At 46.6% G+C, this 12,839-nt stretch overlaps 1 protein-coding gene across 2 annotated transcripts in view; it reads left to right on the top strand.

The window, feature by feature from the left end:
* MED17 (mediator complex subunit 17) overlaps positions 1–12,839 on the top strand; it is a 305,063-nt gene that overhangs the window by 87,801 nt on the left and 204,423 nt on the right. The window lies entirely within an intron of this gene.

Below are 12,839 nucleotides of genomic sequence, written 5' to 3'. Positions count from 1 at the left end.
AATATGGAGCTGTAAATTAGGGTCCAGGGTATGGAGGCGTGCACTTGTGAAATCGGATGAATTCCATTGGGCTAATGTCAGGTCACGCGCAAGTTCGGAAAGTTTTTTCGCTGCGTTGGCTCTCGAAAGAAGAATGGCAACGCAGTTGACACCGTCATGGGCAGATCGGGCAGCTGCGTCTGCTCGATCATTGCCATGTATGCCACAGTCACTAGGCAACCACTGATATATTATATTGTGTCCTTCGTCAACTTGTCGATGGTGGACTTCTCTGATCTCTGCGACGAACTGCTCATGTGATCCATGGCGCAGTGCTGAGAGTACACTCTGTAGGGCTGCCTTGGAATCACAGAAGACTGACCATGCGTGGGATGGTTCCTCCTTAATGAAATGAAGAACCGCACGCAGGGCTACCAGTTCAGCAGCTGTCGTTGATGATACACGTGACGTCTTTAGCTGTATTTTGATGGATCTTCTTGGTCGCGGCAGCTGCGACTGAACCATCAATGTAAACGTGTACGCGGCCACTGTGCACCTCATGTAAAAGTTCTGTCACCTGCTTAAGGGCAAACGGCGGCATGTTGGCTTTCTTCATGATTGATTCCTGGGAGGGTGAGGCGCATGTCAGGTCTGTGCAGGCACCATAAAGGTGAGGGTGGTCTTGCACCAGGCATGTAGTTCGATGGCAATGAGGTACGATTGGCATCAATTATACGACTGAAAGTTGTGTGTGGCCTTTCTGCAGGTAGAGTGGCAAGATGGTGAGAAGGTAATCGGGCAACGTGCCGAATATGCGCCCTGAGAGCGTTGGTTGCCAACTACGTTGATATTGGATGATCTCGAGCTATGACAATCGTTACCGCTGTAGACGCACACCTCGGAAGACCGGGGCACGTCCTTAGGGCTTGAGCTTGTAGTCCCTGGAGTACACGCAGGTTTGTTTTGCAGGTGTTCCCAAGCGCACAGGGAGGCTGTATCTTGCGAAACCGAGGAACAAGGCGTTATAAAGCTACAGCATTGACCGCACAGAAGTGCCCCATGACTTTCCGCCGAGAAATTTGAGGAGATGTATTATTGTCAGTAATCTCTTCTTCAGGTATGAGACATGCGGGCTCCATGATAGGTCGCGGTCAAAAATTACCCCTAAAAAGCGGTGTTTCTATGCATTTGCTGCTGCTTGCCCATTGACTTTTACAGTGTAACACTTCATTTCCTTCCAAGTGAATGTAACAAGGCAGCATTTCTCAGAAGACAGCTCTAAGTTCTGTTTTCGCAAGTACAGTGATGTTAGCGTAGCTGCCTTTTGTAGCCATGCTCATACCTGCAGTCGTGTTACAGCAGACGCCCAAATGCAGATATCGTCGGCATATATTGATACCTGAACTGTATTGGGCACGCATCGCACTAGGCCAACGAGCACTAGGTTGAATAGCATCGGGATCCAACACTCCCCCTTGCGGTACTCCACGGCACGTTTGGTGTTGAGTCGTGGCACCATCCTCGGTCATCACGAAGAAATGCCTATCGGTCAAATAACTGCACAGCCACTGAAAAGTGCGGCCACCGATTCCAGCTTCAATCAGAGCATCTATAATGGCATAATGTGCTATATTATCATAGGCGCCTTTTATGTCTAGGAATAATGCAGCAGTGAGTCATTTCCAACATTTCTGATGCTGAACAAACGTAACCAAATCGATGACATTATCTATGGATGAGCGCCCATGCCAGAAGCCAGACATAGCATCTGGGTACACGTAATTTTCCAGGTACCATTCCAAGCATGTCAAAATCATTCTTTCCATTATTTTCCCTATGCAGCTGGCCAGAGCGATGGGGTGGTACGATGACAAGTTTAACGGTGATTTACCAGGTTTGAGAAGTGGAACTAAGCGGCTGCATTTCCATTCACGTGGAACCAGACCGTTGCGCCAAGACTCGTTGTAATCGTTTAGTAGCATGAGTCGTGCTTTCTGCCCAAGATTGGCGAGCGCCGCATAGGTAACCCCGTCCGGGCCAGGTGACGAAGAGCGCCTGCAAGTCACCAGTGCCGCTTCAAGCTCCTCCAGCGAAAAAATTACATCCATGCAGGAATCCCTTGGCACAGGAGTGGCACATGGTGCAATTGCGCACTGGAACTGCAAGCTGGAAAGTTGAGCAAAATTCTTCAGCAATGTCAATTTCGCTGCGACCTTGGTGCAAAGCGAGGGATTTGAAAGGAACACGCTGTTGTGGTGATACGCGAAGCCCACGCACGGTTCTCCATATCTGAGATAATCGCTGACGTGAATCCAACGACTCACAGAAACGTTTCCATCTTTGAGATTGTAGTGCATCGATGCGACGTTGAATCTTCTTTTGCATCCGCCTTGCCTCTCTGAGATCATGGATGGATTTAGTTCTCCTGTATCTTCTTTCAGCCCGCCGGCGAATTCCTTGTAGTTGCTGCAGTTCTGCTTCAAATTATTCATATTTCGGGAAAGGCTGGAAACTACGCGTAGCCTCTTGCATGGCTTTTTGAATTTCGTGTTTCAGACTTGAATGGTCCCCTTGCTGACATGCTCCCTCCATGTGCGACCGAAACGCCGACCAGTCAATTCGCCGGAGGGTCATGGAGGAGCATTTCGATAGTCCCTTGATCTTCAGGTATGTCGGAGTATGGTCACTTCCATGTGATTCGATGTCTGTAAACGATTGCACGTTTCTTTCAAGATGCCGAGAAACCAGGGTCAAGCCTAGGCAGCTGCTGTACGTAGGCCGCCCGTGTAAATATGTCAGACTACCATCGTTGAGGCAGTAAAGGTCGTGCTGTGTGGCAAAGGATGTTAGTTGCCTTTCCCTGGAGTGCATCTTCAAGCTCCCCCAAAGTCGATGGTGAGCATTAAAATTTCCTGTGAGAATCGTAGGGCCGGGTGTCGCTGGTAGCACGTCGTGCAGTCGTTTAGAGTCTAAGCCACTTGAAGGAGCAATGTACACAGCGACGAGTGTGAACGTAAGCTTATTCGTTTTCACGATTAAACAAACGTACTGGTTGTCATCGTGAGGCGGGACTAGGTGCAACACGTAAGTCAGATCACATCTAATATATACAATTACCTTGCTCACATCACCACAGGTAGAGGACATGAATGCCTCATAGCCACAAATGCGTATAACATTCTGCACCAGTTCGATTCATAAATTACGAGGATAGGAAAACGGTTTTCGAAGACAAAATGTCTAAAATCTGAAATTCTCGATTTGAGACCACGGGCATTCCACTGCAGTAAAGATGCTTTCTTGACTTCCTCGTGAAAGGGCAGCGAGGGGTGGGCCATGGTGATATGCGATGCTTTCAAGTGCTGGAGTCAGCGCGTCCAATACTTGCAGTGCGCTACGAGCAGCCGGAGTGTCCATGTTTGTCAGTAGTAGACGCATGACATTCGTGAGCAATATGAGCATGGCAATCACTTGCGAGTCCTTGTCTTGCATTTGGTCAACTGTAATGACATTTCACTTTAGGTGGTGAGTCATTTGCTGTGGCTCTGGCGTGTGGCATGTCCTCGGCAGTGCCGGCCACGCCTCACTTGATGAAGCATGGCCACTTCTTTCGTTGTCATTCGTGCTCTTACTGGAGACAGATGGAACAGGAGGCGGCGTTGCCGGACGAGACATTTCCCTTGAACCGGAAGAGGATTTCATAGACTTTTGTTTCCGGAAGCGATGTCGCCTTATCGCTTCAGAAGCATCTTTGTGTGACAACCTTTCTCTGGCCATTTTTCTCAAGATTTTCTGCTCTTTCTTTAGGCGTGGACAGTCTTTTGAGGATGCAGTGTGCGATCCTTGACAATTTGGGCACTTGAGCTCTGTTGCTCGGCAAGTGTCAGTGTCGTGTTGTTCGGAACATCATGGGCATATCATTGTATTGCGGCAGACAGCACTCACATGTCCAATTTTTCGACACCTTCTGCACTGAAGTGGTTTGGGTATGAAAGGTTGTACCACATGCCGAAAGTGGCCGACCTTTACATGTGATGGTAGGCAGTCACCTTTAAACACGAGCCTTACACAGGTCGACTTGCCAAGGCGCCGAGCTTGTAGTAAGGCAACACCATCTGTCCAAGGTTTGATTAAAATTGGCAGGTCGCTGTCGTTAATGGATTTGTCAATGTCATAAACAACACCAACCGTGGTTTCGTTGTCCTGCGGAATGAGGTAGTGGACATTGATGTTGCCCAGGAGCTTTACTGCCATCAAAGCATTGATTGTGCTTCGGTTGTGGACGTCAGTAGCCAGGACTTTCTTTTGAGTATTAATTCTGATATCTTCAATTTCTCCTGGGACAAGAGCCTCCAGAGAAACGGAAATCGCTTGTCGAAAGGCGGTTGAGGTTTTCGGCAGGTGTGTCCGGCACAAAAAGAATTGTGTGCGCCAATGGCCTTCAGTGTGGAACGACGGTAGACTTACTTGACGAAGACCGTCCGCTGATGTTTCTTCTCTTGGCCTTACGGTGTACCACTCTTTCGAAGCCTTCGTCATCTGAGGCGTCATCGCTTGAGCAGGAGTACAACACAGTGTCCTCGCTGTCAGCTTGATTCGGTGGGCAATTTCTCTTCCTCGGGCCGCTACCTGCCGAAGCAGCCACGTCGCGTCGTCATTATGCCGACTCCACTTCCATTGCCGTGGCAATGGGAGCGGCGTCTCCCAGTAAAACACAGGAAAAAGCCAAAAATACTGCAGTGCAAAGGAATAGTGGTCTCTACGAGAATCACTTCGTCTTTGTCCCCCGACCTCTATGGACCTCTATGGACCTCTACCCTTATCCACTGGCAGTAAACGATTTATCGTCACAGCTGTAGACCACTTTACATGGTATGCTGAAACAGCTGCACTATCTTCGGGATCCACAGCGGAGGTTGCAGCCTTTTTCTTGCAACCCATCTTTTTGTGGCACGGAGCTCCGCGTGTCCTTTTGAGTGACCGCGGCAGTACCTTTCTGTCTAAACTTCTTGACAATGTTCTCTATGCGTCCAATATCGTCCATAAAACGACCTCCAGCTACCACCCTCAAACTAATGGTCTCACAGAGCGCTTTCATCACACGCTGTCTGACATGATATCTATGTACATCAACCCTGACCACACCAATTGGGATGTCATTCTACCATTTGTCACTTTCGCATACAACACTGCCGTCCAACGCACTATGGGGTACTCGCCCTTTTTCCTTGTGTACGGTTCTCGACCGATCACTGTCCTCGACGTTTCTTTCTTCGGTGTCCCCGTGCCCTCGTCCACATCAATGTGCGAGCAGTTCGTTTCACGCATTGCCCCAGTGTCGCCAACGTGCCTGCTTCAACACCGACGCCAGTCAACAAGACTGCAAAACACGCTATGATGCATCCCACCGTGTCGTTTCTTTCCACCCTGGAGATGAAGTGTTGCTGCAGACCCCATTTCGTGCTCCTGGCTAATGCGATAAATTTCAGTCCTGTTTTATCGGGCCCTACATTGTTCGGGAACAGACTTCGCCAGTTAACTATCGTGTCACTCCATTTGTTCCGCCTTTGGACGGCCAGTGCCATGCCACAGAGATTGTGCACGTTCCGCGTTTAAAGCCTTCCATACGGTGTTTGCCACCATAACCAGCGGCCAGGTTGGCAGCTTCCACGGGCGGAGGAAATTGTGTGAGCGTTATATTACTCCTTCATCTTCTTCATCTGTATATATTCATCATCATGGCCAGTGTCGTCTTCAGCACGCGACTGGCTGAATAAATCGTTGAGGTTTAAAAGCTGTCTCGCAATATTAGAAAGAGCTACGACAATACATACAGCAATAATAAAAAACAGCAATGAAAATATAAAGCGTAATACGAAAGGAAAGGGTGAACAAAAGAAAAATGAACAAAATATTAACATTTCCATCATAGCGAAGTAAATCTTGGAATTTTTTTGTGTCAGTTTCTGTGGAGATGTGTGATGGCAAATTGTTCTTCTGAATGATTGTGCGAGGAAATAATGAGTTGGCATGAGAGGATGAATGGCACTTTATGTGTTTAACTTTTAAAAAATGATAACGTCATTGAAAGATTGCATGGGGCGACTGAAAGAAGTCATTGTGAAGGGATGGATGGTGATAAAGCTTATGAATAGTGTTAAACAAGTAAGGTTACGACGATACGATAGGTCTGCCAGTTTGGCACTCTTTTAGTTCTGGGACGCTTGTATTGGGTGAGTAGTCTGAAAAAATAAAATGTCATGGCTCTGCAAGAATTTGATCTTAGAGATAACGTAGGCCTGATTGGGGTACCAAATTGACACAGCATATTCCATATTATATGGCGACAGGTTCCCAGAGATCGAGCTAAATGTAACATGCGAGCTGGGGGACGAGGCGCGGGAAGGCACTGGGATCCCCACACTCCTTCCCCGTCCTGAAGACTGAGGCCAGCCAGCCTGCAGAGGAGGCTGCCCGAGGACAAGTGGCAAGGCTGACTCCACCAAAGTCCAAGAGGGTGTCGTCATCATTAGGACTACATCAGGGAGAAGTTGCTGCAGCAGTTCGAAAAGGCGAAGAAGTTGCTTCTCTTGATGCAAAGCCAGTGGCCAGCCTTGGTCACGGAAGTCCCACACACTAGGAAGGGCCCACTGTCAGGAGGAAGGGTCCGTAGCCCAGGAAGGGCGGGGTGGGGCAGCACTATGGGTCTGCCAGCAATGCTTGAGGTCCGCCGGACAGGAGCTGCCAGGAACGCACGAGGTGTGGCTGCTATTTTGGCTCAGCACTACGAAAGTCACTGGGCATCCCGGATTGCGTGCTGACAGGAACGGCAGACCAGGATGAATAGCAGCCAGGTCAGCAGCAGCCCGAGTTACCACCCTCGGCCAGGGGGTAGCGTGTGGTTGGGAGTACCAGCCGCAGTGAGCGGTGGCCCAGTCAGCAGGAGGTAAGGCTGGCACGAGTTTATGGCTCGACAAGGTAGGAGTCAGTCACGGCGGCAGAACCAGGGACAGCTGGTCTCGTGGTCAGCAAGACTGGCAGCACAGTGGTACTAGGCACAGGAAGAAGACTGGACGACGCTGGGGAAAGGACAGGAAAACCCCCTGGCATAGCTGACTTGCCAAAAAAGGTGCCCAATGTACAAGTGACGTGCATTTTTAAAACTTTATAACAAATTACACGCTTTATCCAGAGCACTTAGATGCATCAATTAATGATCAGAAGTAGTTACTCTAATGACTTGGTACGTTTGCACAAAATCATCAAAATCGTTTCAGGGTCCTTTTAAAGAGCCTGTGTCGCAGAAAATCCGGCACCGGCGTCCGGCGTTTTTGAACCACACATACCCAGGCCGTTCATGTGACACGAGGAATTCACTGAACTAATTGAATTTCCCAAGCTAAAATACATGGAAAAATCGTAAACTACAACTTACACTCAACCAACAGACATGATAGCTCTCAGATTGTAACGTTAATATGCGAGAAGACATAATTCTGTTACGCGAGAACTTAAACAAGCCCTCTTTCTAGCGTTTCTACAATGCGCAGACCAGAGACGGCGTCTGCCATTTGCACACGCCGGCTTGTAAATACAGTATCTTGAGAGCCCACAGAGCGGTGCGCCCGCTTCCTTGAAACACTTCCAGATGGCGCTCACCTCCATAGCATCGTGGCCCATGCAAGAGGCCACGTTTCGACCAAGAAGCCTGCCTTTGTGCATAGCGTTCGCCGCGAGCGTTTCCTGGTAAACATTACGGTTACATACGCTGCAGTTACCCGGAAGCGTCAGAAGCAGTCAGGGATCTTTGAATGCTATCGCGTTCCACTCTTAAAGGCGGAAGCTTAAATGTTCTCCCAATTTTTATTCCTTTATTGTATAAAAATGGATGATTTCACTTCTACTTGGGCCAAACATTGACCTGCAGTATTTTAAGATAAGTAAATAAATAAATAAATAAATAAATAAACAAACAAGATGGACGGGCAAATATTGTGGGGAAGCTGCATCGCCTCAAATGCCTTTTCTTGTTCACACGGGATCTAGAAGCCGGAAAACATATCATACAGTTGCAGTTTGGCGATGTAGTGAATGTTGGTGCAAAAAAATTGTATTTTCTGGGGACGTTCGAACCGGTAAAAAAAAAAAATGGCATCACTGCATTGGGTCGTTTTTAATTTTCTCAATGGTGAATGTTGGTGCTAGGAAATCGTACGTCATGGGGGGATCGTACTGCAAGGTTCTACTGCGTTCGTGGTCTGACAAATTTTTTTAAGATGAGGGGTGAAAAATATTTTTAGAGTTTACACTGTTATAGTAAAAAAAATAAGACTTAACTGATATTTTGAGAATTCAGTTTGAGTTAACAAGGGTTTGTTATACAGAGGTAATCTCTTAGTTTTATTTTCATCATATAGTATTTACTCAAATGTAACGTGATTGTAACGTGAGGGTCGGCTTTCCAGTCACGTGAAATAAAAAAAGAATAAAACCGTGAATGTAATGCGAGATGAGCGGAAAAAGAAATGGTGCCTTTGTTCAAGGAATTGCAATTTGGAAAAGAGTTATTTTAACTCGGTGAACATCTGAGAGGGAGGCAGAGCTTTCCTTGGGCGACCGCTTTAAGAGGTAGTTTCACTTTCATGTTACTCAAGACTGAACACATCCCCAACAAGTGTCTCTTATGCTATGCCAAGCCCGCTATCCTTGCACAGTGCCTAGAGCACTGTTATCCTATACATCGAGGGTTAGCGAAACTATCTCCAAAGTTGCTCACCTGAGAATGAAGTCACCTTTCGTGCCATGGAGCTCGTTTTAGATAATATCTTGCGGCTTCTTTTTGTTCTGCGTTCCGCTGCGCGCGGTTTCGCGGGAACACTTCCTAAAAGAACGCGTAACAATTTCATTCGGGGGCGATACCAGGCCCCTACGAGGTCCACAGATCGAACCCCTTCCCCGGCCTTGCAATTAAATAAGGCCTCCATCTGGTCCCACCATCCGCGAATCGTCTTAAGTCGAGCCACCGAGCCGCAGCGGAGTTTCCCAGCTCCTTGGCCATGAAAATTTCTCCTCTCTCATAGCCGGCGTCATACTGAACGTGCTGTGTCGCCATAAGGCTGCGAATGAACGGAGTCGAAGCGTGAAAGGCCGCAGGATACTGAAGCACCGTAACCGTAACACCAGTCACAAGCACAGCGAAAATGGTATCAATTCGAACAAAATAAAGTTTTTATTTCTGTGGCCTTCTTAATGCATTGAATTGAGACAAATAGGTGCAGGTTGTCGACGTAATGCTTAGAACTGTGGGATTCGGAAAATTTTTTTTAATATACAGTCGCTGACCGTTTATTCGGATCTCATGGGGACTGCGAAAATGTCCGAATAAACAGGTGTCCGAAAAAGCAGATAAAGAAAAAAACAATGAAATCCTTTATTTCCACGCACTTATTCGGGCTCGGCAGTAGGCTTGAAGAAATCATGAATGCGCCGTTGCACGCTGTTCCGTTTACACGCGATCAGTTAAGCCTGAATCTTAGAGAGGGTCGTACGGTCACTATAGGTGGCTGAAAGCACAGTCACTGCCTGTACACGCTCCGCATGCGACGGCAGCATAGCACATGGTACGTCATCTTCCAACTCGAGAGTCATCGTCCGGCGCTGCAGCAGAAACCTGACGAATGATCTCACCGTCGTCGAGTTCTACGCATGTCAGTACAGCAGTGTCAGCACTTGTGAAACTGTCAAATGAGGCGGTGTCCGGAATCGCAATGCAACCACTGCACCAGTCTCAGCAGAACATTTTCCGCGTCAGTAGGGAGCACATCGGAAGGCAACAAATCCTAGGCTTCCAGGCACCCGCTTGCCGGCATTCCCCTGCGCAGTCTGCGTGGGCGCTGTCGGCGCCATTAGACATGTGACGCGATGTTTCCGTATGCTGCGTTGGATCCACGGAACCTCGACACAGCACACAAAGCAAACACCACCACAAATCAGCTGCTGGATTGTCTTGACATGGCCTACTAAGCTGAAACTGGAACTGCTGTAGAACCACTCTATCAAACCAGGCAGAAACAATGATGATGAGCGAGGATTTGCAGTAGCGCCACTTCGTGGGGCTGCAAGGAACCTCCATTCAAAACAAAAATTGCGTTCGGCAAGCCGAACCATGCACCGGTCAGAGTCGGTGCATGGTGCTCTCGAACGAGTTGGCTCAAGGAGTGTCTGAAAAATCAGACGAGAGGTTGCAAGGTGTCCGAACTTTCGGCAGTTGTTATACATTATGGTCTATGGGGAGAATGGTGGTGCCGCGAAGCAGACTGAATAATTGAGCATGTCCGAATTTTCGGAGTCTGGAAAATCAGTCGGCGACTGTACTACCGTTTATTGAATGTAACACGAGGTCGAGTTCAAATAATAAAAATATGGAAGAAATTGCTTAACAATTCAGTAATTTTCACTTCTTGCCCAGTGAGAAGTTCAGTTGAATTTAATGTTAGCCACTACCTTGTTCATTCCACATGGTGGATCTCACTAGCAAGATAGGCAGAACTCGACATGAAAAGAAAAAAAGAAAAAAAAAAGAAATGGTGCTTTCTACAGTGAAACCCATTCACTATAATGAGTTCCACAACGAAGTGGTTGTTGTATCAGTAGTTCGTTGTATGTTGTGGGTATCTGACCTGTGCTCCTGGGACAAAGGAACGACAACACAATAGTGCTAACAATCACAAAGGCATTTATTGCACCTTTGATGCACTAATGCTTGCTAGCCAACTCGCAACACATAGAAGATGGCGATGGGTGTGCAACAAATCGAGGAAGTCAGACTCACCGTGACCAGATAGCCAGCGACTTATGTTCGCCCTATGCAGGACACCAACGCCTGGTCATTTGCGTGTACGGTCATGCGAACTGTGGCACGCTCGAACGATTGTGTTCGACCATGCCGGTGTCCTGCTCCTATAGGTCACACAGAAGCATGGACCACGTCCGTGCCACTTGCCTAGCCTATTGCCCAAGTAACCCCGCCATTAGGTGGCGTTAGCAGCGTAACACTCGCGCCATCTCTTGTAAGATGCTGCAACCACGCAGAGAGCCATGTGCAGGGTAAAAAGCGTGGCAGTTTGGGTGAGTTGGTATGTCATGACTTTTTTTAGCCTTGTAGCGCAGCTCAGAAAGAGCAAAAAAAGGAAGGAGGTAGGGGTAATGAAAGGGAACTCCTAAGCCTTCCCAGTTTAATAGCGTGAATACCTCTTCCAAGCACGCAGTGAATAACATTGGAAAGATTGCGTCTCCCTGTCTGACCACCTTCCTTATACGTATCCTCTTGCTTTTCTTGTGTAGAGCTAAGGTGGAACCCTTGTAGATATCTTCCAAGGCATTTACGTAAGCGTTCTGTACTCCTTGATTACATAATGCCTCTCTGACAGCTGGTGTCTCTACTGAGTCAAATGCCTTTTCGTAATCTATGAAAGCCATATAGGGAGGCTTATTTTACTCTGTGGATTTCTTGATAACCTTATTAATGACATGGATGTGGTCCATTTTAGAGTATCCCTTCCTGAAGCCAGCTTGTACCGTTAGTTGACTAAATTCCAGTGTTGACCTTTTTGTATTGGAGATTATTTTGGTAAATATTTTATATAGTACTGGGAGTAAGCTAATGGGTCTATAATTTTTCAATTCTTTAACGTCTCCCTTTTTGAGGATTAGTATAATGTTTGCATTCTTCCAGTTTTCTGGGACCCTTGCGGTCTATAGACACTTCGTATAAAGAGCCGCCAGTTTTCCAAGCATTATGTCTCCTCTATCTTTGATTAAGTCGGCTGTTATTCCATCTTCTCCTACCGCGTTTCCTCGTTTCATGTCTTGCAAGGCCCTTCTGACCTCATTACTAGTTATAGGAATTTCTGTATCCTGTTCATTACTGTTTCTAATTGAGGTATCCTGACTCCTCTGGTTACTGTAAAGATCAGTATAGAACTATTCCACTGCTTTTACTATATGTTCGAGATTGCTGGTGATATAACCTGCTTATGTTTCAGTGCATACATTTTGGTTTGTCCTATGCAAAGTTTCTTTCTCTCTGATTTCAGGCTGCGTCTATTTTTTTTACAGCTTCTTCAGTCTTTCTCACGTTACAGTTTCGAACTTCAATTATTTTTGCCTTTTTGATTAGCTTTGACAGTTCCGTGAATTCTATCTTATCTCTTGAGTTTGTCGCTCTCATTCTTTGTTGTTTGTTTGTTATAAAGAGAGTTTTCTTCGTAAATAAGTTTTTTTGCCCTCCTTTCTTGCCCCCTTGACTATGGCTACCCTTAAAAGTCTCGAGCTCGTGTTACAATTTTAATACAAAATGTTTTTCTTTTTCCTAAGGGTGCAAACTTCCCCCTCATTATTCCTAGAATTGCATTATTTTCGTTAAACTTATTGACCAAAAATACTGTTCTAGATTGTTGAGCACAAAACGAACCCACAGCAACTTTCACGAAAATGTGCTCTGTTGCCATTTTGTGATGGCAATAACGCTTTGTCTGATGGCTTTCATAGTAGGCTGTTGCTGACGTGGCAAATGCGGTTTTGGTTTCATATCTTTGTAATGCGCAGGCAATTTTCCGACCCATTCTATATATAAAAAAAAAAGGTGCACATTAGATTTGGGTAAATACGGTGCAGAAGATGCTGTTGCTTGTCGGTTGAGCAAGGTAAACAGACTAAATACAATGAGTAAGAAGAAATTTTCCAGCAATTATACAATTTTAGGTGGTCATAAATGGCAAAAGTAGCAAATAACAGTATGTAACAGATAACCAGCTTTCTAGTTACAGAATATTAGCTAATATATTGCAGTGAACGAAAAG

This window comes from Dermacentor variabilis, chromosome 7 (genome assembly GCF_050947875.1).
Source record: "Dermacentor variabilis isolate Ectoservices chromosome 7, ASM5094787v1, whole genome shotgun sequence".
NCBI lineage: Eukaryota > Metazoa > Arthropoda > Arachnida > Ixodida > Ixodidae > Dermacentor > Dermacentor variabilis.
Note: the sequence above shows the minus strand (reverse complement) of the source record. Positions and strands in the feature narration are given on the sequence as shown.